At 48.0% G+C, this 27,027-nt stretch overlaps 1 protein-coding gene across 1 annotated transcript in view; it reads left to right on the top strand.

The window, feature by feature from the left end:
- bmpr1ba (bone morphogenetic protein receptor, type IBa) overlaps positions 1–27,027 on the top strand; it is an 86,081-nt gene that overhangs the window by 27,916 nt on the left and 31,138 nt on the right. The window contains exon 3 of the mRNA XM_023836655.2: positions 11,761–11,831. The gene's annotated coding sequence lies outside the window, so the exon portion shown is untranslated. The remainder of the gene's footprint in view (positions 1–11,760; positions 11,832–27,027) is intronic.

Here is a 27,027-nt window from a genome sequence, read left to right as displayed (position 1 = left end):
CTCCCAATTGCTCCAGATACTGGCTGACTCTTCTTTGTCAACTATATGTTAATTTGGTTTAAAAGCATCTGTGTCATCAGTGTATAAGTATTAGCGTGTAACCATCCAGGTTAGAGTGCGATGGGCACAACAGCCAATCACTGCTCTGTGTCCTGTCGCGGTATGACACAGGGGCCGGGCAGGAGCTCATGCTAGGAAAATGTGTGCAGCCTCTCATGCTTGTCTGCATCTTTGTGGTGGGAAGCGGCTGGGGGGGCTTGTATGCACTGTAGTGACTCTGTGGTTAGAGGAATGTGGGGGCTGTGTTACTTCAGCTTGAGGGACTCCCTTTGGAGGAAACCCAAAAGTGACCCCCCCTTGAGTATAATCAGGCTTTGGTTTGCCCGGGTCTGGCCGTCTGCTGTGGCAGGGTTTATGACTCACCTTGGGTCTCCAGGGCTCTGGTGACACTGCTGGACTTGTTGCTGCTGAAACTTCTCATCCAGCTGATCTCTAAACTGATCAGACCCGCAGAGTCAAAGTGTGAACGGCCAGCGTCTCTGTTTTCACTGTCCCAAAAAGTTTGTCACGGGGTGAAGAAACTTTCCTGTAGTCGTCCCCCAAATCAGCCACCCTCCTTTCCAAGCGGGCCGAAGCCTTTAATCTCCGTTTATGAATCCGACAAACAAAATCGCTTGCAACAACAAACATCCAGACACTTAACCGCCTCCGGCTGCTTGGGGAAGTGCCTGACGCTGGCTTGCCGAGTCTGTTTGTGTTATAATTTAGTTGGCCGCTGTTGGTTTAATCTTCAGATGAGTTCTGCCTCGTTTATGCTCTTGTGATAGCACACCGGTCTGCCAAGAGTTTTCCAGAGCGACAACGCCGACCGCGGCATCGCTGTTAAATGTGCCATAAAGCTTCGCTCAGCCGTTAAACTCTTGTGTTTTTTTTTTTTTTCCTCCGCTAATCCTTTTCTTACGGTGGTGGAAGAAATCAAGTAGAGCCTGACGAGCCCATACAAAGAGGGTCGCCGTTACAGGAAGGCCCGGTGAGAGGTCCTTACTTAATCAGGGGCAGGGAGCCCACCTCTCGGAAAACAAGGCTCTCTCCCAGCGACGGGTCGCACACGTCCTCGCGGGAAGTCTGCGAAAGGAAGGATTTGTGGGTAATCCCACCGTGATCCCTGCAGAAACAGGGCAGTGTGGAGTTATAACCCCCCCTCCCCGACACCCCACCCTCTGGCGCTAGCCTGTCAGCCTCCCACCTCCAGTGAAATCTGACACCTTGACGGAGTCTGAGCCCCGTTCCCTGGTTCAGCGGGATGGGCAGGGCTTTGGGGAAAGCGATACCTTACATGGGTGTCTCGCAACGCTGTCAGTGCTCAGTGCCGTCCCGAGGCTGCCTGCTCGGGGGGGGGGGGGGGGGGGACACAAGTGCTGATTTGTACACGTTTTGTGTTTCTGAAGCTGGGGGTTTTGTTTAGGCTGCCTTGTCAGAGTGTCACTTGTCATCGTTACTAGTGCGATTATCCGCCCTGCCTTCTCTTACCAGCTACTACTTATGTAATCCAGAGTCTGTCTTGGGAACTGCAGGGACTGCAGTGGGGTACACACACACACACACACGCACACACACACACACACACACACACACACACAGATGTGTAACTCAGAGAATGTGAAATCGGAGTACTCACAGGAAATCCGCTCAAGCGCAGGCCAAACTGGCCCTTTTGCTCTGCAGAATCTGCCACATTATACGCAATCTTGGACCTTTACTAAAAAGTAACAGGTTAACATTCTGTCGCTGCTGAGCCCCTGAAGAAGCTCCTGAGGTCCTTTGAACGGCAGCGAGTCATCTGGGATGTTCTTGAGGCCAACGGGGTCCCCTTGGTGGCATCATTAGCGCCTGCTTGGCTGCTCATGGCGGCAAATTGCAAAGTTTTCCTAAAAAGCAGCCAAGCGCATCTGATATCATGTGAGAACTAGGAAAAAAAAATATATATGGTCCATACGAATTTGTTTTGTTACCTTCTACAAACCCACGGAAAGGTTCGGAATATGTTCCGACATGGGTTTGCATTGGAGAGGAGACCGCGAGCAGCGCAGGAATAAGAAGTCCCGGAGTTGTTTGTGTTTCTGTAATAACGTAGTTTGACGGGAAACCCTCATCGCTCTGTGACGCCTCTTTGATATTTGACACTGGATCCTAATTTTTTATGTCTAAAAGCTTGCATTAAAAGCCATCCAGCGCGGATAAGGTTTCAAAAATTGTGGGGGTTTTTTTTTTTCTCATCTGGGGAAATGCGACACTTTTTACTTCATTATTTTGTGGCTCATTTTTTCTCATTAGGTAAAACTCAACTGATGAGCATTCACTTCCGACTAATGATCATACATATGAAGGCACTGGAACAATGACGTAATTCTTAATTGCTTCATTAATGAAATGGTTTCTGAGCAGCTCATCCACAGTGGCACAAGGCTGGGGTGCATTCTGGATGGGGTGCTAGTCCAATGCAGGAAAAATAAGTTTTACATCTGTGAGTGACATAAAAAATGGCACATAAACATGCATTTAAACATCTAGACATGGAGTATTTGCCTGAGCATAAGGGCAGCTGACCTGAGCTTCCAATGAAAGCCCAGGTATGGGTGTAAGCTGCATCGGAGCAGGAGCTACACAAGATCTTCTAACAAACCAAGAACCAATCTTCAGAGGTGCAACATTAAGAACATTTACAGAATGTAAGGAGACATCATGCTTGTGGAGGAGCAAAGAGTCATGATCTACTGGCAGTTTAGGGTCAACATGGAGGAAGCGCAGGAGGCACAGAAGAAACATGCCAACTCCAAACAGCCAGAGAGGAGATGGGATTGGACCCCTTGCCCTCATGGCATGAAGTAACACTGTTACGTACTGAGCTACTATACAGCTCCATTAATCAGTCTGGAAGTGCCTTATTGTGTATTAATCATTAAGCAAATAGCACGGGTATGCTGTTGGGTTTTTATTATTACAATCACGCACCGAGCTTGCCGGCAGTTGAGAGCTCTGTGAAGTTTTACTGTAGCTTTCCTGACACTGTGACTGTAAGTCCGTCCTGGATCGGTCAGGGGGCATTCTACACGGGAGTAGATGGGGGGTCCGTCCGCTATCCATAGCCTCTCATATCCAGTCAAGTCCAAAATCGGGAAGGGGGCACAATGCAGGCTTTACCCTGAACTGGGTGCCAGTGTTTCAGCAGGCCGGGATTCCCCAGAGTCACCCCAATGCTGCATATGTTTGGACTGTGGAAGGAGCCCAACTCGCATACAGTGACAAAATCCATACGCATGATTTGGGGACACTGGCAGTAAAAATCCTGGTAGTTTTCCTGCGGGGGGGCGTTGTTCCCTGCACTCACAGGACTTTGAAAGTTAGTTATCCAGAAATGCACTTTAGCCATTCATGCAGTTGCCATTAACAGAAGTAGTTTAACCTGCTGCCTGTTTGTGGTCTTCACTGCGCCTCCTGCTGGCCGGGCACGTTATTGGCCCGTGTCAGTCCCGTTGTCTGAATGGTGGATGGTGTTGAGATCTAGCCGAACCGCGTGGAGGCCTAGTCATGTGACTCCGCCTTCTGCTGGACTGCCGGGTTACATGAAAGCCACACTTTGATCATCTCATTTGGCCACGTTCCGTCTGGTCTGTTTCGGATGTTCGTTGCTGCTCTGCATTTGGGAAGGCCTGGGCAGGTCCTTGACACCATACCGTCGGATTTGTTCGGGTTTAGGGCCTCTGGAAAAGGTAGCGCCCCCTGGTGCGTTCCCTGGCTGTTGCGTGACATCACAGCCAATCTGGGCCCGGGACAAGCCAACCGACAGCTGCTCCGGGCCCCCAGGCTCTCTGGTTACACAACATGGCAGGACTCCTGCTCGCCTTCCTGCAGACAGGGGGCCCCACCTCCGAGCTCTGCCGAGTCCTCTCAGACCCACAAAACGGGCGCGGGGGGGGTATCTGTACAGTCACCAGAATTTCAAGAAGCAGCCAAGATCTAAACTCATTTGATATTCCAATCATGAGATATTTTACCACCCAGTTGATTGTTCTGTTCAGCAAACAATGGAAACTAATGTGACATTCCATTCCCAAATTGATGGTCCAGTGTTCAGACTGAAGGCCAGATGATGAGCTTTAGGTCATGACCTGCTGCCACCGGGGCACAGTAATTTGGTTCTTGGAGACAGAGGGTGGCTTTGTCTGATAGCACAGGGGTGCAGTCTCAACACCAGGAACAATAATAATAATAATAATATTTACGATGGGGGGGGGGGGGGTAAATTCACTGGTGTTTAAACGCCCCAGTGTTGGTCGGCAGAGTGTCAGAGGATTGGATTTCAACATTCCGGGCCCTTATTTAGCCCCGACATATGCCGCTAATGGGCACAGACCACTAACTGTGCGCTGCGCCAACCCCTGTGTTTCACTGACCTCCAGGGGGCAGCGTTCTGCTTGCCGGCTGCCAGCTGGCCTCATGGCGGCCTGACCTGGACGGCTCTCCAGATGCTGTTTTACAATTTACGAGGAGGGGAGAGAAAAATCCCCCCTTTACCCTCCCCCTTCGACAGTCAGGGACGGTAAATTACCCAGAAGATTTATGTGTAGCCCCATGGAATATGTTTTATTTCTCCTGTTTTATTTTCTGTCTTTTGGAAGGTGTGGATTCTCAGAGCATAATAACAGACCTGACGTGTTCAGTCTGTGAGCAGCTGAAGGGAATTTCTTGTGCTGAGAGTTTGGTAGATATTGCTTATTGCAGAAATACACAGAAAAGGCTTTTAAAGCCCTGGAGATGTTTGGTAAATGACACACCCCTTTCACTGAGTACTGCCTCTGACTTGCACCGATTTCACTGATGGCGTTTTTGGTCTTAAGTTCACGTGAAAGCAGAGGCAGAGTGTCACTTAACTTACAGGCATTTTAAATCTTGTCTTGTTCCCATTGCAAACTGGCCATAGTAAACTTGCAGAAAATAAATTGGCTTTCCACAGGTTCTTACAGTCCGAGCCAGCAGCCAATGCGGGGTAAACAAACAGATAAACAAGCAAAGAAAAAATATTTGGAAAGTGCAGCACCACCACACAGAGGGACGAGTGTAATGACCAGGCCATTAAACTGCCTTCACTTCCTGGACATGATGTCGTTATCCAATCAGCTGCAGGACAGCGTGTCTGGGACATGGCCGTGAGCAGGGGGTGCAGGAGGTGAGCTGTCCATCAGCCCCCACTGTCTCCAACGGGAAGCTTCTGTTGCCTGTTGGAGTTGCCAGCTTGGGTTCGAGGATGACGACCCCTCCTGCATGTGTCTGCATGTGTGTGTGTGTGTGTGTGTGTGTGTGTGTGTGTGTGTGTGTGTGTGTGTGTGTGTGTGTGTGCGTGCGCCGTGATTCCCACGTCCCGTTTACTGATACCCCAATCCGGCTGGCCGAGACAATGGGAGCATTGTGGCAGTGGAGCGTAACGGAAGGGCTGCCTGTAACAGGAGCGCCATGTGTCAGTGAGCCGGCGGGCGGGCGTCTCCCTGCAGCACCTGTCCCGAATCCACACGAGACGCTCTGCCAAGACCCAGGCCGCAGGGACCGGCGGCCAAAACCTACTGAGTGAAGAGCAGGCGGTGAGGTTTTAATCCCTGCTTGGGCTGAGAGACGTTCCTAAATAAACGGAGTAACCCTAGAGGCCGCTGTCCCATGCCCGGGTTTCACAGTGCCCGTCTGCCTGCTCTGCACCTGTGGGGTGGGACCTCACTGGGCTGGTCCTGGGTGGGCGGTCCCAAGAGGGTGGGTCCCGAGTTGGTATATCCTGAGGGGATGTGTCCTGTATGGGCCGGACTTGAGTGGGCGGGTCCCTAGTGGGCAGGTCCTGGCGAGGGGCGTGTTCCTTGAAGTTGGGTCCCGAGTGGTTGGATCCAATGTAGACTAGGGTCCCTAGTGGGCAGGTCCTGGCGAGGGGCGTGTTCCTTGAAGTTGGGTCCCGAGTGGTTGGATCCAATGTAGGCTGTTCCTGAATGGGCGGGTCCTGAGTTGGTGGATTGCAAGCAGGCTGTTCCCATGTGGGTGGGTTCCTAGTGGGCAGGTCCTGAGTGGGCGGGTCCCGAGTTGATAGGTCCCCAGTGGGCGGGTCCCAAGCAGGCTATTCCTGACTGGACAGGTCTCGAGTGGGTTGGTCCCAAGCAGGCTATTCCTGAGTGGGCGGGTCCCAAGCAGGCTATTCCTGAATGGGCGGGTCCCAAGTAGGCTATTCCTGAGTGGGCGGGTCCCGAGTGGGTTTGTAGGCAGGTCAGCCATGGAAGCTCGAGTCAGGGGTAAAACTGCACCCCCCCACATATCATCTGTGCATGTGTCCATGTGTGGACAGTGAAGGATCAGCCCAGTCCCAGCAGCGTACAGCAGTTCTGGATCCGACAAAAATGTTTCCACATCAAAGACGAATTTTAAAAGAAATCCTAAATAACACGTTTTTTCCGTCTGGGAGGGTCACTGGGGAAGGTCAGTTTACTCATCATCAGTCCCATAGATCCCATAGTCTGATGAGGGCAGCAGTGGGCGTGGTGCGAATATGTCATGGGGGGGTTCATTCCGGGCCGCTCCCCACCGTGCTGCCTTTGTCCGGGTGTCTGTCCCTGCCATCCCCTTTTTTTGCGCTGGTGTCAGAACCAACAAACCTGCCGAAAAACAGCAGCGGGGAATCTCACGCTTTTCCCAAATGACCGCAGCCGACTTTGTGTGCCTTTTTGTTTTTGGCATCAGCAGAGAGACACCTGTGGGGGGCGCCACTGGAACATCTGTGTTTAAAAGAGGAGAAAAGGTGAAGTGTAAGTGGAGACACATATTGGCTGGTGCACAACTGGATTTTTGATGATTTCCTTGAGTCTCTGGACCCCTCGGGTGACACGGTTGCACACTTGTGGTCTTTGCAGAATACGGACTGTGACGTGCTTCACGCATGCATGCGACTGATGGCAGAAAAGGCCTCTTTTTTGTATGTTTTAGTGCTGTGGAGTTTAATAGGATTTTTTTCTGAGTTTTCTCTGTTTTGCAAGATAACTCACACTGGGTTGTGAAGTAGACGGATTGTGGGTTTAAGTACAAAGACTGTCCCTTGTGATTCACCCTGACTGTGCTGTTTAATATATGTCACTGTGGCTGAGGTCAGGCTTCATGGAGACAACAGTGTTTACCTCCTCAGATCTGAACATCCATTAATTTGGCCATGATTCTGTAACCATTTTCAGTTCAAGGTCTGTTTCACATGTACACCGTGACACATGGTGTATATTTCTTATGGCGTCACTCTCGCAGCATGTGTGTGCTTGTGTATCTGTTTGTGTGTGTGCCCCCCCCCACCCCATAAGGTGATGTCCCTCTGAGGGAGAGGGCCGGTTCATGGGCTGTAGTTCAGAGGGACGTCTGCGTGTAGTCTGTGGTTTGGCATGGACCTGCATACAGGGGTGTGCAGGGGCCATTTGCGAGTTCATCCGCCGTCACACGGACAGGCCAGCGCTGCTTTGACCCCTCCCCACAGTGAGCCGTCGCTCGGCCTCCGAGACGCCCGGGGCCTTACAGCAGCGCAGGGTGGCCCCCAATCTGGAACATTCTCTTCAGAAAGGCCCGTCTTTCAGCACTGACCAGCTTCTCTGTTCCCCGTTCTGTGTCCCTGTAGCCATGAGAGACCCCATCATGGCCTGCAGGGGTTAAGATGAGCGCCCCCTTCTGGCTGACCTTTCAAACAGGCGCCGACTGTACGGCACGCCATTGGTGCTGTGTCGCATCCCCACATGCCATAGCCTCAGGTTAATCCTTGCTCATCTGGAATCCCTTTTAAGCGGCTCTGCCTTTTATGGCTAATTTACAACTTGCAGGTGAGCAGAGATGCTAATCTGGCTTATTCAGGGAGGGGGTCCAGGTGCTGGTCCAAAGAGGACAGGTAGGTAGGACTCAGTGAAGCCACAGGCAGTACTTCAACACTCCTGAAGCGGGCATTCTGGAAGAGGGGGGGGGTTCTGTTTTCTGGATCATTAATCACCATTAATATACCACATTTGCCTTAATTTAGCAGATGTTTTTGCCAATGTGACGCACAAGTGAGGCAAACAGCACGTAAACATGCACACGGCTGTCAAGGGCTCCCCTAGGCATAAGGGCAGCTAGGCTGAGCTTACAGTGAATTCCAACTTACAAGTGTAAACAGGATCAAGGCAAGAGCTATTCAGCATCATTCAAACACAGCAAGAAGCTAAGGCAGCTTTTCAAATCAGAACATTCAGGAACACACTGGAGAGTGGTATCAGGCTAGAAGAGCAGCTTCTGGAACAGGGGTCTTGAGGCCTTCCCTAAAGGTTGAGGGGGAGTCTGATGTTAGGATGTGGTTTGGTAGCCCATATTAGTGGCATGATAGCTGCTTATGAATTACGAAGCACATACAGGTCTAACTGTCATATGTTCATATACACAGCTGTGCCACATGTGAAGTCCTGTGCTATCGTGTGATATTAGCCTGTTCGCTCTTCATTGAAAGGCCAGCTTCTTAAAGGCAGTGAATTCCTGGGTGTTTGGTCGTTTCGGGGGAACATGAAAGAGACCTCGCCTCCTCCCTCCAATTCTGTTCCTGTCCAGAGTACAAAGAGCTTTTTTTCAGAGAGGCCGGGACTCCCCAGAGGACGAGACGGCGGGTCAGCGCCGTTACGCAGCGCCAGATGACGCCGCTGAAAAGCACGCGCAGGCGTTCAGTGGCCGGCTCGCCGTGGAGGCCCAGCATCTGTCTGCGGAGAGGGAGGAAGTTTGCTGTTTCTGCCCTAAATCAGCTGCCCCCACACATGCTTTAATCAGCGCCTTTTTCAGGGGGTGGGGGTGTGAATGTAGTCGCATCACCTTCTTGGCCACCAGCCGTCGTGCGTTTTCCTTGCAAACGATGCTCATCTGATAAGATTTAGCCAAACACAATTTCGCTAATGCATTCAGTGCCTCCCTGTGACTCAGCGCCACTCCCTCCCCTGGCCCCGTGTGCCACGCAGGGCCCGACAAAGGGCCCGATTCAGCCTCTGCGGCTCGGCTCTGCTCTGACCGAGGACGAGACAGCATGTCTTTGACTTTGAACCTTGTAACTTACTGGATAATTGTCCAAATTTAGTAGCAATATACTTCTTTACATATGCTAAGTTAAGAACTTCCATGTTGAGATAATGAAATGAAATTACTTTGAGATACAGCTCCTGTGTTCAGCTGGGACAATTCTGTACTGAATTCTGTAGTTTCAGATAAGGATGTGAAGATTTACATTATGTTATTGTCCAAAATGACCTTCAAACTTGTCCCTAAATCTAGCATAGGAGTCCTTTTATTTAACCATTACACCACCTGCAGGCTATTATGTGTACTTCGTGCTTTTTTGTATTTTGTTGGTGTCCCATTTGTGGACCTTTAGTAGACCATCTCCTACCTGTAGTAGATGTGGCCGAGAGCCGATGTGAAGCACGTTCTGGGTGTATCGCTTACTCTGAGGCCCATGAAGACGTGCATACACAGAACCGCGAGCAGTGTTTATGGAGGCCTACGTCTACACGTAATGAGTTCCGACAGGGTCACGCCGTTCACAAGAAGGGCTCTTCTGTAATAAAGGCGAGGGCTTCCAGAGCTCCGCACGCTAACACGCTGACGCTCACTGGAAAAGCGACGCGGCCGTTTCCACGCAGTCTGCCAGGACCGGCGAGCGTGTTGCTTGGAGACACAAGGACGCGAGGAGACGGTGCCTGCGGCCCGCCGTCTGCTGGGCCCGGCCGGACGGCCAGCTCCGTCTACGTCCAGCCTCTTCTGTGATTCTCCATGCTTGCCAGCATGCAGGCAGTTTGCTTATCGGCGTGGCGGACACTCTGCACATGTGTGTGTGCGTGTGAGGGTCATAAAAAATGGATGATGATATCATCTTTTAAACAGCTGTCAGGAGGCTGGCGATAACTTTTCTTCATGTGTGATTTGTTTGGAATCTGCACGTGGCTTGGAAAAGTGGACGTGTTCAAGCTGTGGGTGCGTCTGTAAAGGACACCTCCCTTACCTGGCCGAATAGAACGTCTTTATCATCCTTGTACAATGAAACTGTAGATACATAAGCAACTCTCTCTGTGTCACATTTTGGGTCTTTAAGTAAGTTGTTCTCTGCAGAGCCCATGACTGTATCGGTCCACATGGGGGGTTATAGGTAACGCTGCATTTTCCAAAACCCCTGGGCTCCATACTGTGCTGTTTGCAGTGTGGCTGCTTTGGTCCCCGGCTCTTCGATGCATGGAGCTGGGCCAGTGGCTGCGCAGTGCGCACCTTACGTGTGACATCATGACTCTATTTATATTTCCAACTTTTTTTTTTTTTTTTTATGAAGAAGTGAAGCCTTTTGGGGAACAAAGCCCTTTAACATGAGTCAGCCGGCCGAATACCCCCACCCTTAGCAACAGAAATGTTAGTGTTTGCGCGTGTGTATCATGCCGTTTGTGTGTGTGTGTGTGTGTGTGTGTGTGTGTGTGTGCGCTGAAACGTGCCCCAGTCACCAGCACTGAGCTCGTTTGTTATTTTCCAGACCCGCGTCGGCCCGACAGACCAGCTTTTGTGTGGTTCTCACCATCCCTCGGCCTCCCGTGTGTTTTGCGACTTTCGGTGGTCCTCCCACACACGAGTGCGACCAGGCACTTCTCTTATTCAGGTGTTGTGTGGCTCTGTGGGTTAGGATGCTATCCCTATGACCGGGAGGTCGTCAGTTCAGTTCCCAGGGTCGGCGGTGTGATGTCACTATTGGGCCCAAGGGCAAGACTCTTAACCACCAAGTCTGATGAAAAAAATGTATTTCACTTTGAATAAAAGTGTCTGCTAGGTCTGCAGCACTCCTGGCAATAGGTCCCTCTTGGTAGATGTTCCATTGATTTTGTTGACCAAGGGGGTTTAAACTCCCACAACTTGCCTGATCGGTAACAAAAAAATTTCAAGGGGGTGCAAACCCAGTGATGTGTGTATATGAGTCCCTCCCCACCCCAGAAAAATAAAGTGTGGCATGCAGACGCTGTTAATGGCTTGGGTGTGCCTGTTCATTGTTTGTCTCATCTGAAATGTATGTTATTTTAGGTAGTAGTCCTTCCTCTGTCTCCCCTCCCATTAAATTATTGATAATTGAACAGGAATTTTTATTGCACTATGTAAATTTATCCAGGAACTCCGTCTTTAGCACTGGAATGTCTGTCAGAATCACCGCCACACACCGCGTGTACAGAAGCAGGCAGGAAGAGCACAGCTTGGCCTCATGAAACTGCTCCATTCCGGCACCTTCTGGGTTCGAATTCCCTGGTGATGCTCTCCCACAATCCCCTGCATCGCTCGCCTTTTGTTCCAGCCTGGTGTTTCTGTTTTTCCATGCGCCGTTGTCTTCTGGCCCCCAAAGGCTGCCTCAGCACAGCTTAAAATGCCACCAGTGTGAAGCACAGACTCTGTTCGTCCCCTAATTCAGTTTTAATGCAACTTTGTAATTACCAGGAGGACACGGTTCACACCCTTGTCTTAAACACACACCGTGTCTGTCTCATGCACCAAGCTGGACTGGCTAATGCCAGTCTTTTTTGCAGACATGTACTGTGCTGAATGTGAATTTCGGAAGCTAGTTTATTCGAGGTGATGTTTCTTGTGATTTGGCCATTTGGCCGCGCTCATTTTGGCTGCTGTTTAGCCCCAGATTACCTTCTAATATCTATTTCTCTTGCTCACCAGGATCACAAGACAAGGATGAATGGCTGACCCTAAACAAGCCCTGAGTTTCTGAGCAACTCTGCGACTCGGAGGTGAGTCGACCCGGTGTCAGACAAGGACAAGGGACGGGGTGGGCAGCTGAAACGACGTGTGTCGGGGACAAGCTGCGACGGAGTGACAGGGACAGGCCTCGCTCCGATAAACAGGACAGCCTCTGCACCTCCTGCTGTTCTCATTAAAGCTTCTCTGTCTAAATAAACAAACCTCAGAGCCTCACTGGGGCCTCGTTTACACACAGGTGCTAAAATATTCTGCAGCTTTGAGCTCCTGTCGGCCGTGCTGCCTATGGGCTCTGGAGACACCTGATGTGATCAGGCGGGGGGGAACATGGGGCTGGGGGTGCGGGTGCAACTGGTGAACAGGTCCAAAAAAAAAAAAAGAGAAATATTTATCTAGTAAATGACAGCTTCTGCTTCTCCATTACGCAGAGTCGATGGTGGCCTACAGCTTGCATATTATCCCAGCTACCAGACCATGTGTTCCTGCAAGCCTGCCTCTTGGTAGCTGTCCTGCTCCATTGCATTGTGGGATTGTGGAGGTTCAGTATTCCGTAGAGAGCTTTTTGCCTCGAGCCCCAAAAGATGAGGGGGTTTAACGTGCTCCCGGGCTGCAGGGACAAAAAGCCCCTTCTCTCTCTGTCTGCAGGAGGGGCTTCCCTGGAAAGCATGTATGGGGCTGTTCACTGAAGTGCTGTTCACAGCTTGCCTCTTGCCCCTGTCCCCCCCCCCCCCCAGTTTTCTGTGAGCCATTTGTTTCCCCTTTGAAGGGCGGGATCTGCCACTAGCCAAAGCAGGTAGTAAAATTCCCAAAGTTGGATGACTCGGGACTCTCGGTGAAGTCTGCGGCGCGGCCGTAAATTCAGAGTGTGTGATATTAAACATTAATTGGGAGGCTTTTAAACACACCATTAGTCAACGCCGGGGCAGCACCGACAGATTTATGTCCAAACACGGGACCTCGCCTGTATTTAAGGAAACGTTGAAGAAAGCGCGCTCTATACGCAGGAGGCGAGATTAATACCCATGGAGAAAGAGCGCGACGTGGAACTGATTAAACATTCGACTCAGAGTCTGTGGAAGAATTGGCCTATCCCTGTGCAGTGAGGACCCCTCTGACGTGTATCGCTGCATATCTGTAGCTCTGTAAGTCATTCCATGTATCGGTCAGTTCAACGGCATTTATTATGAAAAAAGCATACAAATCCAGCGAGAAGTGTCCACTTAAGTCAGGAGAAACAGAAGCACTGAGCTCGTTCATCAAGTGACTCCCTTCTGTCGAGCAGATGTTTCAGTACTGTCCCCGTGCAGCGTTCACGAGTGTGTGCAAACGAACTACGCTAATTCCTCTTGGATGATGCACAGCTGTAGACCTCTGCCCAAATCAACACACGGGTTAGGGTTCGAGAGGACAGGGAAGAGAACACTGAGGAAAAAGATTCCAAAACTCACTCAGTCCTAGTGTAATCCAACGAAGAAATTTTGTTAAACTCACCAAGTCCACAGAAATGTTCTCAAAAATGTATCCTGTGGACTAAGTGAGTTTTGGTCTCGTGGCCCTTCTCACTGGTAGCGTTTTCATTAATTATCGTGGTCAGCTGTGAGGATCTTAGCTGCTTGAGAGCATCTAGCTATGTTGGAAGGACCAACAGGAGATTGTGATCTGATTTCATGTAGGCTGGATGTCACCGCGGTTTACTTACAGCATAGGAACAGGCCATGCTGAGGATCAGAGGTCGCTGTCACGCTCTCGGCTTACCTGTGTTCTGCTTGGGCCATGGGGCCCCCCTCTGATGTCTGCGGGACGGTTCAGTGAGCCCCGGTGGGCCAATGCACATGAAGCGGGCCCCCTGTGTTCTGCTCGCCGAATGACACAGATCCTGTGTCCAGCCATCCCTGGCGGCCAGCGAGAGCCTGCAGATTGTGTGGCCTTGGGGCCCTAGGAGAGGCACAGGGTGGGGAGGCTTTAGAGGTGGGGGGGGCAGAACTTAACAGTGGCTGCGCTATGTTTGGCAGCTGAAGCGCGGCTGATGGCACTCACTGTGACCCCCCGCACCTGGTCGGGGGGCAGTCATGCCATTCCCTCCATTGTGTGTGACAGCCTCGCCCTCTGTTCCCAGCCCCCCCCCCACAATTCGCCCTTGTTGAATGACACTAATACTGCGAGGAAAAAGAGATATGTCACCCTGTACCAGCACAGAGTAAGGTCTGAGGTAACATCGCGGTCCACCGGGCTGCCGGTCTGTCACCATGGCTGAAGGTCACGTGCTTTTGTCGTTGCGGGGTCCCTGAGGAGGGTCCCCTTTACTTTGCTAACCCACATGTTCTGGTTCCTGGTGTGAATATGAATTAAATACTGCATTGGACCTCATTCCCACTTGTTTGTTCTGGTTCCTAATGTGAATATGAATTAAACACTGTGACAGACCTCATTCCGGCTTGCGTGTACTAGTTCCTGGTATGATTATGAATTAAACACACAGATGGACCTCATTCTGCCTTACATGTTCTAGTTCCTCGTGTGAATATGAATTAAACACTGCGACAGACCTCACTCCGGCTTGCGATTTCTAGTTCCTGGTGTGATTATGAATTAAACACGCAAATGGGTCTCATTCCGCCTTGTATATTTTAGTTCCTGTTGTGAATATGAATTAAACACACAGATGGACCTCATTCTGGCTTGTATGTTCTAGTTCCTCGTGTGAATATGAATTAAACACTGAGACGGACCTCATTCCGGCTTTTGTATTTTAAATCCTGATGTGAATATGAATTAAACACACAGATGGACCTCATTCCGGCTTGTGTGTTTTGGTTTCTGGTGTGAATATGTATTAAACACTGCAATGGGCCCCATTTTGACTTTTGTGTTCCGGTGTCTGATGCTCTCCTTTGTTTCTCCAGGAAGTTCATACAGACATCTGGTTATTCCATTTGCCAGAATCCTTTCCTTTCCGTGACCCCGGATCTCTGTTCCCGTGAGGCTTCCCTGATTTTGCCCTTTCGACTGTTTTTACATTGAAAGAAGTTCAATCTTTAGTGAGCTGATAATTTTTCTCATTAAAGGAATTCAGACTTGAATATATATATGGTACTCTAGTAATTTACCCACCCACTGTGGCTGCAGCATTAGAAAACAGACATTACCACATACAAGGTTTCTTCATTATAAACACTGTCAGTAGTCTGTCACGCAGCAATACACACGTCGACTGTGTTATTACAGACATTTTAAGTGCCTAAGACTAAAGTAAGCATTGAAAATAGGAATAACAGGCTTACAGTCCATATTAACGCAGTGTAATTATTTCCATCCATCCTTCTTCTATCCTCTTACTCTGATCAGGGTTGTACAGTACTGTCATTATTTGGCTACTTAATAAATTTTAATGGAAGTCATATAATTCACAGCAAGCCAAAAACATTGTGTTGAAAGTTTAGTGCTTTGTGTACAGAACCTGGGACAGATTCAGAGTCTGAGGCTGATTGTCATTGGACTCTGTCTTGGATGAAAACAACAGTTATTGTTTGATTTTGACTGGGGCGAGAAGCCAGACCTCAGGGACGGGGTCAAGCTTGGGGTGTTTGTGAATTCTGACAATGTTTGGAAAACCAAAAAAGAGAGTCTGAATTCAGCAACTGCAATTGGAAGGAAGGTTCAAAAGGCGTTGAAATAAACAAATATCAGCTTACTTGTCACGCCCAAATTAAATTACCTGGTTAAACGTGTATAAAAAAAATATATATATATGAATGTAGATGCTGAAACAGTACATCATGCAAAAGTTCAGAGGTCAAAGGTCGACACTTCACCAGTGACAGTTTAAAAGAGTTTTATGAGTTGAACATGTGTATTTATTTGGACGGCAGATGCTTCTCCCGCTGAAGTTGGATCTCTAGAGTGGGACTTGGCGCCGAGTTCCGTTTTCCAAGCAGCTTCCACTGTTACCTCTAGAGGGCGTTCTTGGAAACATGGCACGTAATAAACAAGCTGAACAAACTGAAGAGATTTATAGCGAACACAGACACCCTCTCTCTCTACCTCTGTCTTAAGTGCGAAATTATACAAACGGGAGAGAGAAAGTGATGGTGCCCTGGCAGGAAGAAACACCGTGTTTAACACTTTTGTATATGCTAGCAGATGTGCTAAAACAGTGCTGTAGACACATAAGCAAATATTGATTCAGTTTTACAGTTTTTCAAGTTCTTACATAAACATTCACTGTACATCTGTGTAGTGAAATGCCAACCTTTTAACTGATGTCTTTGCCGTGTCATATACAGGATAAACGTTATTTTATGTAAGAACAGTGTTGCATTGTGTCCAGTGTGCCATGACTGAACAGCCTTTAACAACCAACAAACGTACTAAGGAAATCAAAATGTATCTGCTTATTATTATGTATTATCTATTGGTGCCTCATAAGCACATCTGGCCACTTGTTTGCTCGTTATATGTGCCGTCCCGTAACGCCTCTCTCCATATCATCGGCAGCAGCTGAGAGTCCCTCCTCCATGAAGTCACCCTCCCTACACAGGCTCGTTAGTATGTGTGTGTGTGCCCCCCCCCCCAGCTTGTAAGCACAGGCCTATGTCCTTTTCACTCCTGTCAGTGTCACTGTCTCACTGAGGGAGCCAGTCAAACACTCTGCTCTGCTTTTGCACAAACTCAACATCGCGTCCTCATCCTCCGCCAGGCCTGAGCACTGATAACCCCCCCCCCCTTTTTCTTTCCTGATTGGTCCCTTTCTTTCCTTTCCTGATTGGTCCCTTTCTCCCTTCTGGACAAACAGGTAATTGGCACGTTGTTGTTTTTTGCTTTTTTGTTGTGAGCCCTAATTGGGGCAGAGAGCCAGCTGTTGTCTGGCGTTGCGCTAATCCTCGTTAGCGCTCTGTGTAATCCCTTTGTTTATGTGGCGCAAAACATGGAGGCCGGAGGGGTGTGAACCCATGCCACTGCACCTGCCTACCCATGCTCGGGTTGGGTGGTGGGACAAAGGGGGGGGGCTGGCTAGTTTATGCGCCAAGGGGCGGAGCCACAACAAGCACTTCAACCCGAGTGCAGGGACAGGCAGCCTGGGTTCGACCGTGTGGAACTGTGGGCCTCCTGTCACCTCCTGCCCAGGTAGCTGTTGGGACCAGTACATTGCCCCTGTGTCCCAAAGCACTAACAAAGGCGCTTAATACTGTCACCATGGCCGCAGGGTGCCATGCTGGGGGTCGTCACCTCCGGAAGATGCTCCGTTCAGAGGGATGTTGATGTGGCAGGACAGGGATGAGGGGGGTGCATTTGCAGATTAATGCACTCAGACAGGTGCGGGGGTCAGTGAGGGTTTGCGGGGCAGTACGGTGCCCCCCACCCCCGTAATAAGGCCCCCAGCCCTTCTGTCCATCCTCTCTTTCTGTCTCCAGCTTTTTGAGAAAGCTGGTCCTCTTTATGAAAAGCATTGTGTTTTCACTGAAGAAGCACTTTGCCCCCCCCCAGTCAATCAGACACTGTGTCACATGCCAAGTGCCTGGTGGCTGAATTGGGGTCCCTCAGCTGAGTGTTCCTGTCCTGCTTAGTTTTGTACCCTGGAGAGGAATGGGGGTGGGGGGGCATTTTTGGTTTTATGGGTTTAATGAGAGGTTTGATGGGGGCTGCTGTCACAGCCCGGTCATAACAGGAGTACTCCCAAGGTACAGCTTGCATTGCCTGCTATCCCCTGGTTCTGCTGTTACTATTGCCAGTAGTACTACTTATAATACTATAAATACTTCTACTGTACTCCTACTGTAGTGTTACTGCTACTTCTCCTGTTACTCCGGCTTACTCTAGCCAGTCAGCCATTCCTGCTCATGTTGATATCCTTCATCATTAGTAATCATTATTACTCCCATTAGATCTCATTACTCTAATTAGAGTAATGAGATACAGTAACTCTAAGTACTCTAATTACAACTCATTAGTACTTTAATTAGTACTCATTAGTACTCATTAGCATTATTAATTCCAGTACAATGACTGTTACTGTCATGGCTGCTTCAGCCAGCTGTCCATCTGCAGTATAGTGCCTCTGTGTTACTAATTAACTGTTATTAATGCATGGATAATTAGATAATACTGTGGTAGATGTCAACTTTTTGAATATTGATATAATTAAAAATGTGTATAGTGTAATTACAGTGACAGTAACATTTTTGAGTTCTTTCTTTCTTTCTTTCTTTCTTTCTTTCTTTCTAACAGACCGCACATGCCTGGAATCTTTTTGGTTTTTCAGTGACAAGTCAGACTATGCCCCCCGCCCCCCTCAGGCGGTGTCACGGGCAGTGGCAGGCCACCCATATTTTGGGTCCTGCATCGGGCAGTTTTGATTGGTTTACATCCTGGTGCTTCAGACAGCAGCTAAGCCTGTATGTTTCGACCAGTGCCTGTAATAACAGGATGGTAAATGACTCAGGTTGATGGGCCCTGTGGAACCAGCCCCTCCACAGACACAGGACAGCAGAAGTTTGTGGGGAGTTATGTGATCTTTTCAGCTAATGACTTTTCAGCTTGTCATAAATACACAGGATCCTCAGTAACCAGCTGCTTTATGTATTACAGTGATTCAGTTTATTATAGTCAGGGATTGACATAACTGGTACGCAAGTTCACCTTTAAAAGCGATACGTGCGGCAATCAATTGTAACAGCGTGAATGCACGATAATTTCTTGTCATATCGGCGCAAATGCACATGAAATATGTACGTATTTGCGCTTTTACATTAATTGATTGCCGCATGTATCGCTTTTAAAGGTGAATGCGTACTTGCGCACCAGTTATGTCAATCCCTGATTACAGTGATTCTGATAAAAGTTAGATTGGAACAAGACCTCGCTGTCTCATCTCCATAGCCGCCAGACACATGTAGAACCGGAGGGAGGAGCCAGGAGGAATGCTGAGACCTCATTCGGGTCCAAGGCGGTGTTCAGCTCCCAGAAGGTGATCAGTGCTGAGATGCTCTTCAGTTCCGAGGCCCATTCCAGTGCTGTGACCCTGTTCAGTTACGAGGCTGTTCAGGTTTATCTCCTGCTCTGTTACCATGGAAACACCCAGCACTAATCAGGGGCTGTTTGGAAGGTCTTGCTCTTGGCTCAAGGTCACACTCACTCTGCACTCTTATTTACCCCTTCAGTTTTGCGATCAGCAGAGATTTCCATCTCAGGAAGGCTGTTGCCCTTTGTGGAGGACCGGGAAGGGTAGGGTTGGGGGGGTTTGGCTGGGACTTGCTTGTCTTTGCTGCCATTAAGTATATGTGTGTGTGTGTGTGGGGGGGGGGGTGGTCATGTGGAATCCACAGCCTGGGTCTGGGGTGTGAGGTTGTTTTGGCTGTCAATCTAGCACCCCCAACCCTGCTGGGCAACGGTGTTGAAAATACAAAGTAAACAAAAAGAGGTACCAGAAAAAGGCCACTCTTGTTCAGGATTGGGGGGTCCAGTTCTTCTGGGAGGGCTGTAAAAACAACAATCTACCCCAGCCTCGTTTCCCTTGCTGCAGACAGCACCTGTGTCCCAATGGGCTCGCCCCCCAGAGATCCCATCCTGAGCCCATGTCAGCCGGGTGTCAAAGGGATTAGCTCCCCCCCCCCTTTTAGAGAGACTAAAAGGGGAAGATCAGCTTTTCCAGACAGACTGAGGCACTGGTTAGAGTTATCAGTCTTTAGTAAAGAAATGTACTCAGATAAGCAGGGACACCCAGCATGCAGCTAGTATCTGTCCGTCTGTATATACACACGTCTGTCTGTATAGCCATGTGTCTGTCTCTGTCGGTCTGTATGTGTGTGTGTCTGTCTGTCTGTATATACACACGTCTGTCTGTATAGCCATGTGTCTGTCTCTGTCGGTCTGTATGTGTGTGTGTCTGTCTGTCTGTATATACACACGTCTGTCTGTATAGCCATGTGTCTGTCTCTGTCGGTCTGTGTGTGTGTCTGTCTGTCTGTCTGTATATACACACGTCTGTCTGTATAGCCATGTGTCTGTCTCTGTCGGTCTGTATGTGTGTGTGTCTGTCTGTCTGTATATACACACGTCTGTCTGTATAGCCATGTGTCTGTCTCTGTCGGTCTGTGTGTGTGTCTGTCTGTCTGTCTGTCTGTCTGTCTGTATATACACACGTCTGTCTGTATAGCCATGTGTCTGTCTCTGTCGGTCTGTATGTGTGTGTGTCTGTCTGTCTGTATATACACACGTCTGTCTGTATAGCCATGTGTCTGTCTCTGTCTGTCTGTGTGTGTGTCTGTCTGTCTATCTGTATATACACACGTCTGTCTGTATAGCCATGTGTCTGTCTCTGTCGGTCTGTATGTGTGTGTGTGTGTCTGTCTGTCTGTATAGCCATGTGTCTGTCTCTGTCGGTCTGTATGTGTGTGTGTCTGTCTGTCTGTATATACACACGTCTGTCTGTATAGCCATGTGTCTGTCTCTGTCTGTGTGTGTGTCTGTCTGTCTGTCTGTATATACACACGTCTGTCTGTATAGCCATGTGTCTGTCTCTGTCGGTCTGTATGTGTGTGTGTCTGTCTGTCTGTATATACACACGTCTGTCTGTATAGCCATGTGTCTGTCTCTGTCGGTCTGTGTGTGTGTCTGTCTGTCTGTCTGTCTGTCTGTATATACACACGTCTGTCTGTATAGCCATGTGTCTGTCTCTGTCGGTCTGTATGTGTGTGTGTCTGTCTGTCTGTATATACACACGTCTGTCTGTATAGCCATGTGTCTGTCTCTGTCTGTCTGTGTGTGTGTCTGTCTGTCTATCTGTATATACACACGTCTGTCTGTATAGCCATGTGTCTGTCTCTGTCGGTCTGTATGTGTGTGTGTGTGTCTGTCTGTCTGTATATACACACGTCTGTCTGTATAGCCATGTGTCTGTCTCTGTCGGTCTGTATGTGTGTGTGTCTGTCTGTCTGTATATACACACGTCTGTCTGTATAGCCATGTGTCTGTCTCTGTCTGTGTGTGTGTCTGTCTGTCTGTCTGTATATACACACGTCTGTCTGTATAGCCATGTGTCTGTCTCTGTCGGTCTGTATGTGTGTGTGTGTGTCTGTCTGTCTGTATATACACACGTCTGTCTGTATAGCCATGTGTCTGTCTCTGTCTGTATGTGTGTGTGTCTGTCTGTATATACACGTCTGTCTGTATAGCCATGTGTCTGTCTCTGTCTGTCTGTATGTGTGTGTGTGTGTCTGTCTGTCTGTATATACACATGTCTGTCTGTATAGCCATGTGTCTGTCTTTGTCTGTCTGTATGCATGTCTGTCTGTCTGTATATACACACGTCTGTCTGTATAGCCATGTGTCTGTCTCTGTCTGTCTGTCTGTATGTGTGTGTGTGTGTCTGTCTGTCTGTATATACACATGTCTGTCTGTATAGCCATGTGTCTGTCTTTGTCTGTCTGTATGCATGTCTGTCTGTCTGTATATACACACGTCTGTCTGTATAGCCATGTGTCTGTCTCTGTCTGTCTGTATGTGTGTGTGTGTGTGTGTGTCTGTCTGTATATACACACGTCTGTCTGTATAGCCATGTGTCTGTCTCTGTCTGTCTGTATGTGTGTGTGTGTGTGTGTGTGTGTGTGTCTGTCTGTCTGTATATACACGTCTGTCTGTATAGCCACATGTCTGTCTCTGTCTGTCTGTATGCATGTCTGTCTGTCTGTATATCCACATGTCTGTCTATAGCAACATGTCTGTCTTTGTCTGTCTGTCTGTATATCTACATGTCTGTCTGTATAGCCATGGTTGTCTCTGTCTGTATGCATATCCACATGTATGTCTCTGTCTGTCTGTATATCTACGTTTGTCTGTATGGCCACATGTCAGTCCCTGTCTGTCTGTATATCCACATCTGTCTGTATAGCCACGTGTCAGTCTCTGTCTGTCTGTTTGTATGTCCATGTCCGCTGGTTGTATAGCCAAATGTCTGTTTCTGTTGGTCTGTATGTCTGTCTATCCATATCTGTAGGTATACACTCCAGTCTGTCACTTTGTGTATACACAACCATTCAAAAGTTTGGGGTCACTTAGAAATTGACTTGCTTTCCATTAAAATAACATCAGATTGATCAGAAATACTGTGTAGACATTGTTAGTGTTGTAAATGACTATCATAGCTGGAAATGGCTGCTTTTTAATGGAATGTCTAAATAGGTGTAGAGAGGCCCATTATCACCAACAATTAGTCCTGTGTTCCAGTGGAATGTTATGTTTGCTAATGCAAGTTCACCATTTTAAAAGGTTAATTGATCATTAGAAAACCCTTTTGTGATTCTGTTAGCACAGATGAAAATTGTTGCACTGATTAAAGAAGCAATAAAACTGGCCTTCTTTGGACTAGATGTAGTTTCTGCCGCATCAGCACTTATGGGTTCGATTACAAGCTCAAAATGGTCAGAAACAAAGAACTTTCTTCTGAAGCTCACCAATCTGTTCTTGTTCTGAGAAATGAAGGCTATACCATGCGAGAAATTGCCAGGAAACTGAAGATCTCTTACAATGCTGTGTACTACTCCCTTCACAGAACAGCGCACACTGGCTCAAACCTCAATAGAAAGAGGAGAGGGAGTCCCCGGTGCACAACAGCGAGAGGATAAATATATTAGAGTGTGTAGTTTGAGAGACAGATGCCTCATAGGTCTTTAACTGGCAGGTCCATTAAATAGTACCTGCAAAAGACCAGTCTCAATGTCAGTGAATGTCCGGGATGCTGGCCTTTAGAGCAGAATTGCAAAGAAAAAGCCATATCGTACCAGTTCCATTTCCTGATTTGGAATGGAATTGACAAATGCATTCCGGAATGGCCCCAACCCTGGAACACAGACAATGGACAGGGGAATGGAAAAAGCGTGCTATGGATAGACCAAACTAAGTTTGAGGTGTTCGGATCACAAAGAAGAACATTTTGAGAAGCAGATCAAATGAAAAGACACTGGAGGAGTGTTTGACGACAGCCGTCATGCATGGTGGAGGCGATACGATGGTCTGGGGCTGCTTTTGTGATGGTAAAGTGGGAGAATTGTACAGAGCAAAAGGGATCTTGAAGAAGGAAGGCTATCACTCCATTTTGCAACACCATGCCATAAACTGTAGACGACATTTAATTGGAGCCAGTTTCGTCCTACAGCAGGACAATGACCCAAACACAGGTACAAACTATGCAAGAACTATTTATGGAAGAAGCAGTCAGCTGGTTTTCTGTGTATAATGGAATGGCTAACACACCGGATCTCAACTCTGTTGAGCTGTTATGGGAGCAGCTTGAACAAATGGCACGTAAGAAGTGCTCATCAAGCCAATCCAACTTGTGGGAGATGCTTCAAGAAGCACGGGGTGAAATCTCATCAGATTGCTTCAACAAACTGACATCTAAAATGCCCAAGGTTTACAAGGCTGTTATTGCTGCAAATGGAAAACTCCTTGACGAAAGCAAAGTTTGAAGAACACAATAATTATTTTAATTTCAAAGATGATTATTTTTAACTTTGTCAATGACTATTTTAAATTGATTTAGATATATTGCCTATTCAGACTCATTTCATGTATGTTTTTATGGAAAACAAGGAAATTTCTAAGTGGCCACAAATTTTTGAACGGTATATGTATATTAGTATATCTCTGTAATTCTGTTTATATGTGTGTGCACATCTGTTGGCAGACGGTCTGCTCTCAGCGTATCTGCCCGTGTCTGTACATCCGTAAGGATCTCTGTTTTCTAAGTCAGTAATTCCCTTTGTATACCTGTGTCTGCAGGCTTTCTGCTGTCAATATATCTATCTGTGCCTGTTGGTAATTTAGTATGTATGCAGTCTATCCATATATCTGTGCCTTTAACTTCCTATGCCTAGGGATGGGCAATATGCTTACTGGTCCGGGATTCAAACCAGCAACCTTTCAATTACAAGCACACTTTCCTAACCATTAGGCCGGCACATAGCCGTCCTGTGATGGGCTCTTGCTGCTTTGTCCTGTCATTATAATAATACTGTTAAGTAGTACACTTGTAACTGGGCATTTATTGCAAGCTCAACTTAGCCGCACTTAGGCCCTAGTTGACTCCTTGATGGCGTGTATGTTTGTAATGTGCAGCTCGCCATACTTGTATGTTGCTTTTGACAATAGCGTCTGCTTCTTAAAAGTGAATGTCAGTGTAGTGCTGTTCCGTGACTCTTGTGATACCTTTAAAATATGTATCGGCGATACACTTGCCTTGTCACCCCCCTGCTATCTATGTCCACGTCCATATCTTTCTGTGTGTTTGTCCATTTACTCGTCTTTTTGTTTGTCTGCATTTCGGTCTGTATACAGTCAGTGTGTCTGTGTGTCTCACTGCAGGTTTGAATTGCATTTATATTTTTAGTCATATGTTCAAATGTATTCCTGTAAAATAGGTTCACTGGCAAAACTGACAAAGTGAAAATAGATAAAGTTTAAAGAGCAGATAAGGGAAGACAACAGTGAAACAGTGAACAGGATTTTACATTCTGAAAATCAAACAGGACCTTTGGGAATGGTAGCTGTTTATTTTACATACTTCATCTCTGTATCTGGCACTGTGAGGTTCTGCTTTCATAAATGGGTTTCTGAGCTGCACAGGTCTGAAGTTTATCGTAGTGAGATTAGTTAATGGCCCGGAAACTGCCGGAACCTGCAGAGTTTAATTCCCCACAATCTTTGGTTTTCCCACAGGATTTGCTGCAGGAGTGTGAGATTTCACACAGTAGTACCGTCATCTCAAGTGAGACTCACGCCTGATGTTCCAGTCTACCGGGCTCTGAACCCAGGAGACACTCAAATGCAAGTCATAAACACGGATTGTACATGTATGACGTTTGCACGTCCGGTGACGCTGACCAGAATAAGCGGTTTGAAGAAGGATCGGTGGATTTTTACACATAACCCAATCAGCCCATTGATACACGGCTCCTGCAAGGTTGTGCCTGAGTGCTCGATGTGCCCAGCACTTTATGCTGAGTCTGTTTACGCACCTTTTGGAAACAAAAGGGCACACATTTCATTCTGTGCACATGAGAGTCTTCTTTTCTGCCTCCGTTTAAGACTCACTTCCATTCTGTCTTCCCTGTTTGGAACACAGCAGGTTGGATAAGGTGAGAGGTCAAGCTAACACCAGTTAATTTGGGGGGCAGATTTGAGCAGAATCCTCATCAACCCCCCCTCCCCCCAGCAACCAGAGCATACACTCCAGGCAGAAGAGACATTGTTACTTGCTTAGATATGCCATGAATGAATAAATAACCAAAAATTATGTCCAAACTATCTGACCTTGTGTTGTTTTAAGTTTCTGTTTCAGTGGAAATATTAAGATGGCTTCATGTTCCGCTCATATCGGCTGCTGCGGTCCAAATCCACACCAAATATCATTCAGACTGGATAAAATGAACATTGGTTGATGGATGGCAAGTTCATACAATTCCCATGAAGCACTGCGGCATCGCATGGACTGCAGTGCCAAGGATTCATGGGAAACTGAGTGGATTAGTAAAGCTTCATGAAGGATGTTGTGTTATAGAATAAGGAGTGTAGAGCTTGTGGAGGTTATAGTCCTCACAGTCCAGTACTTGATAAAGGAACGTGTGTTGATGGCATATGCTGATAGAACTTTGCAGAAACCATGGGGCCAGTAGTAGCTTCTGTTGCACCAGGCGATGAACAGAATGGGCAGAATGCGTGAGACTGCCTGCATAAACGAACCTGCAGTTTGATCACAGATCCTCTTCTGTAGCCCCTGATGGAGCCTGTCAATGACGGCGGCTTTTTGTAGCACTTGTAGTTGTTTTTATTCATAACAGGGACAATAGGAGATCAATAGAGAGGTTCCCCCATAGAGAGGTGCTTATACTGCATGATCCAACCCTTTGCTGATAAGATTTTTAGACCTGTAATGCATGGATTATTAAGTAAATAATGTAAAATCTAGCAGCGGCCGTCATGTTTAAATACTGATTTGAGACCAGCGGCTTTAAGGAGGCGGTGGGAGGATTGAAGCTTGTCAGCAACTGAGTAAACAATGAGCTGACGGCGTGTGCGACCCAGGGTGTGGTAATGAGTGCCTTCCGCGTCCCCACCTGTCAGGAGCTGCGTTGGGGCAGGCGTGATGGGGTCTGCTTAAGGCCTAGGTGCTCCGCAGTTTGAGTGATAATCTGTGTAGATTCAAACAGGTCTGTATGTTCAGCAGTGTTGGGAATTTCAGGTCCAGAACCAAGATTTTGTTTCTACCAACCAGTTGAGCATCAAGAGTCGCAGAGCACTCAACTGGTCTGGATTTGTAGCTTCTGGACCTGAAATGCCCAACACTGATGTTCAGAGTGATTTGTGTCTCCGGCTCAAAGGGCAGCTGCCTGGTCTTGCAGGGCTTTGCATTCGATCCCCCTTTGGAGCAGAGGCTCAGCTCTGGGTGGCCCAGCATGGGGCGGGGCCCTTTTAATGCTGTACTGATGGGGGGCTCCTTGACGGAACCGCTCAATGAGACTCTTCCACATGGCCAATTGGTGGCCCCAGCCCAACTTGTGCAAACTGAATTTATCAGGTAGCCGAAGGCCCACAGGTGGTTATGGGCGGCTAATGGAGTAGGGAGCAACTCGCACAAGGTCCTGCACCTGGTCTTCTGTAGTCAAGATGTCCATCTGGGAAAAAACAAGTTTCATGTAAAGATCGTAATCAATGCAAGTCAACTTTGCATTCAAATATCTACAAGGCAACTGAAAATGAAAGAAGAAGCTTGGGCAGTACATTGGACCGCGTCAGGGGGCCTTTGATGTGGGCAGAGGTCAAGCAGTGCTCTAGGCTGTTTATCATTCAGAAGGCTACTTATATAGTATAGCATTATTTTTTGGTCTGGTTTTAGCCAACTGGAGAAAATGTGGTCGTTGATGTGGAGTTTCTTGTGGTTCAGTGCTGTATACTAAGTTCAGTTTCTTGTGTTCGGTTTGACTTAAAGGATAATGCTGTGGGACTGAAGATGCCAGGTTTCCAGGAGAATAAATGTGAGAGCCAGTAACCCACCCCCCGGTGTTCCTCTGGGCAGGTCAAACCCCACCTCAGAGAAAATTCCCAGCTTTGCCCCTTTCTGAGTACCGGTCACATGACCAGGTGGGCAATAGTTGCCGCACGTGGGATTGTAATCAGGCAGCTGTTGGTCATCTGTTCTGTCTCGTGTCATACCAAAAGGCTCTCTTTGGTGGGGGG

The sequence above is a fragment of the Paramormyrops kingsleyae genome, chromosome 2, assembly GCF_048594095.1.
Source record: "Paramormyrops kingsleyae isolate MSU_618 chromosome 2, PKINGS_0.4, whole genome shotgun sequence".
Lineage (NCBI taxonomy): Eukaryota > Metazoa > Chordata > Actinopteri > Osteoglossiformes > Mormyridae > Paramormyrops > Paramormyrops kingsleyae.
Note: the sequence above shows the minus strand (reverse complement) of the source record. Positions and strands in the feature narration are given on the sequence as shown.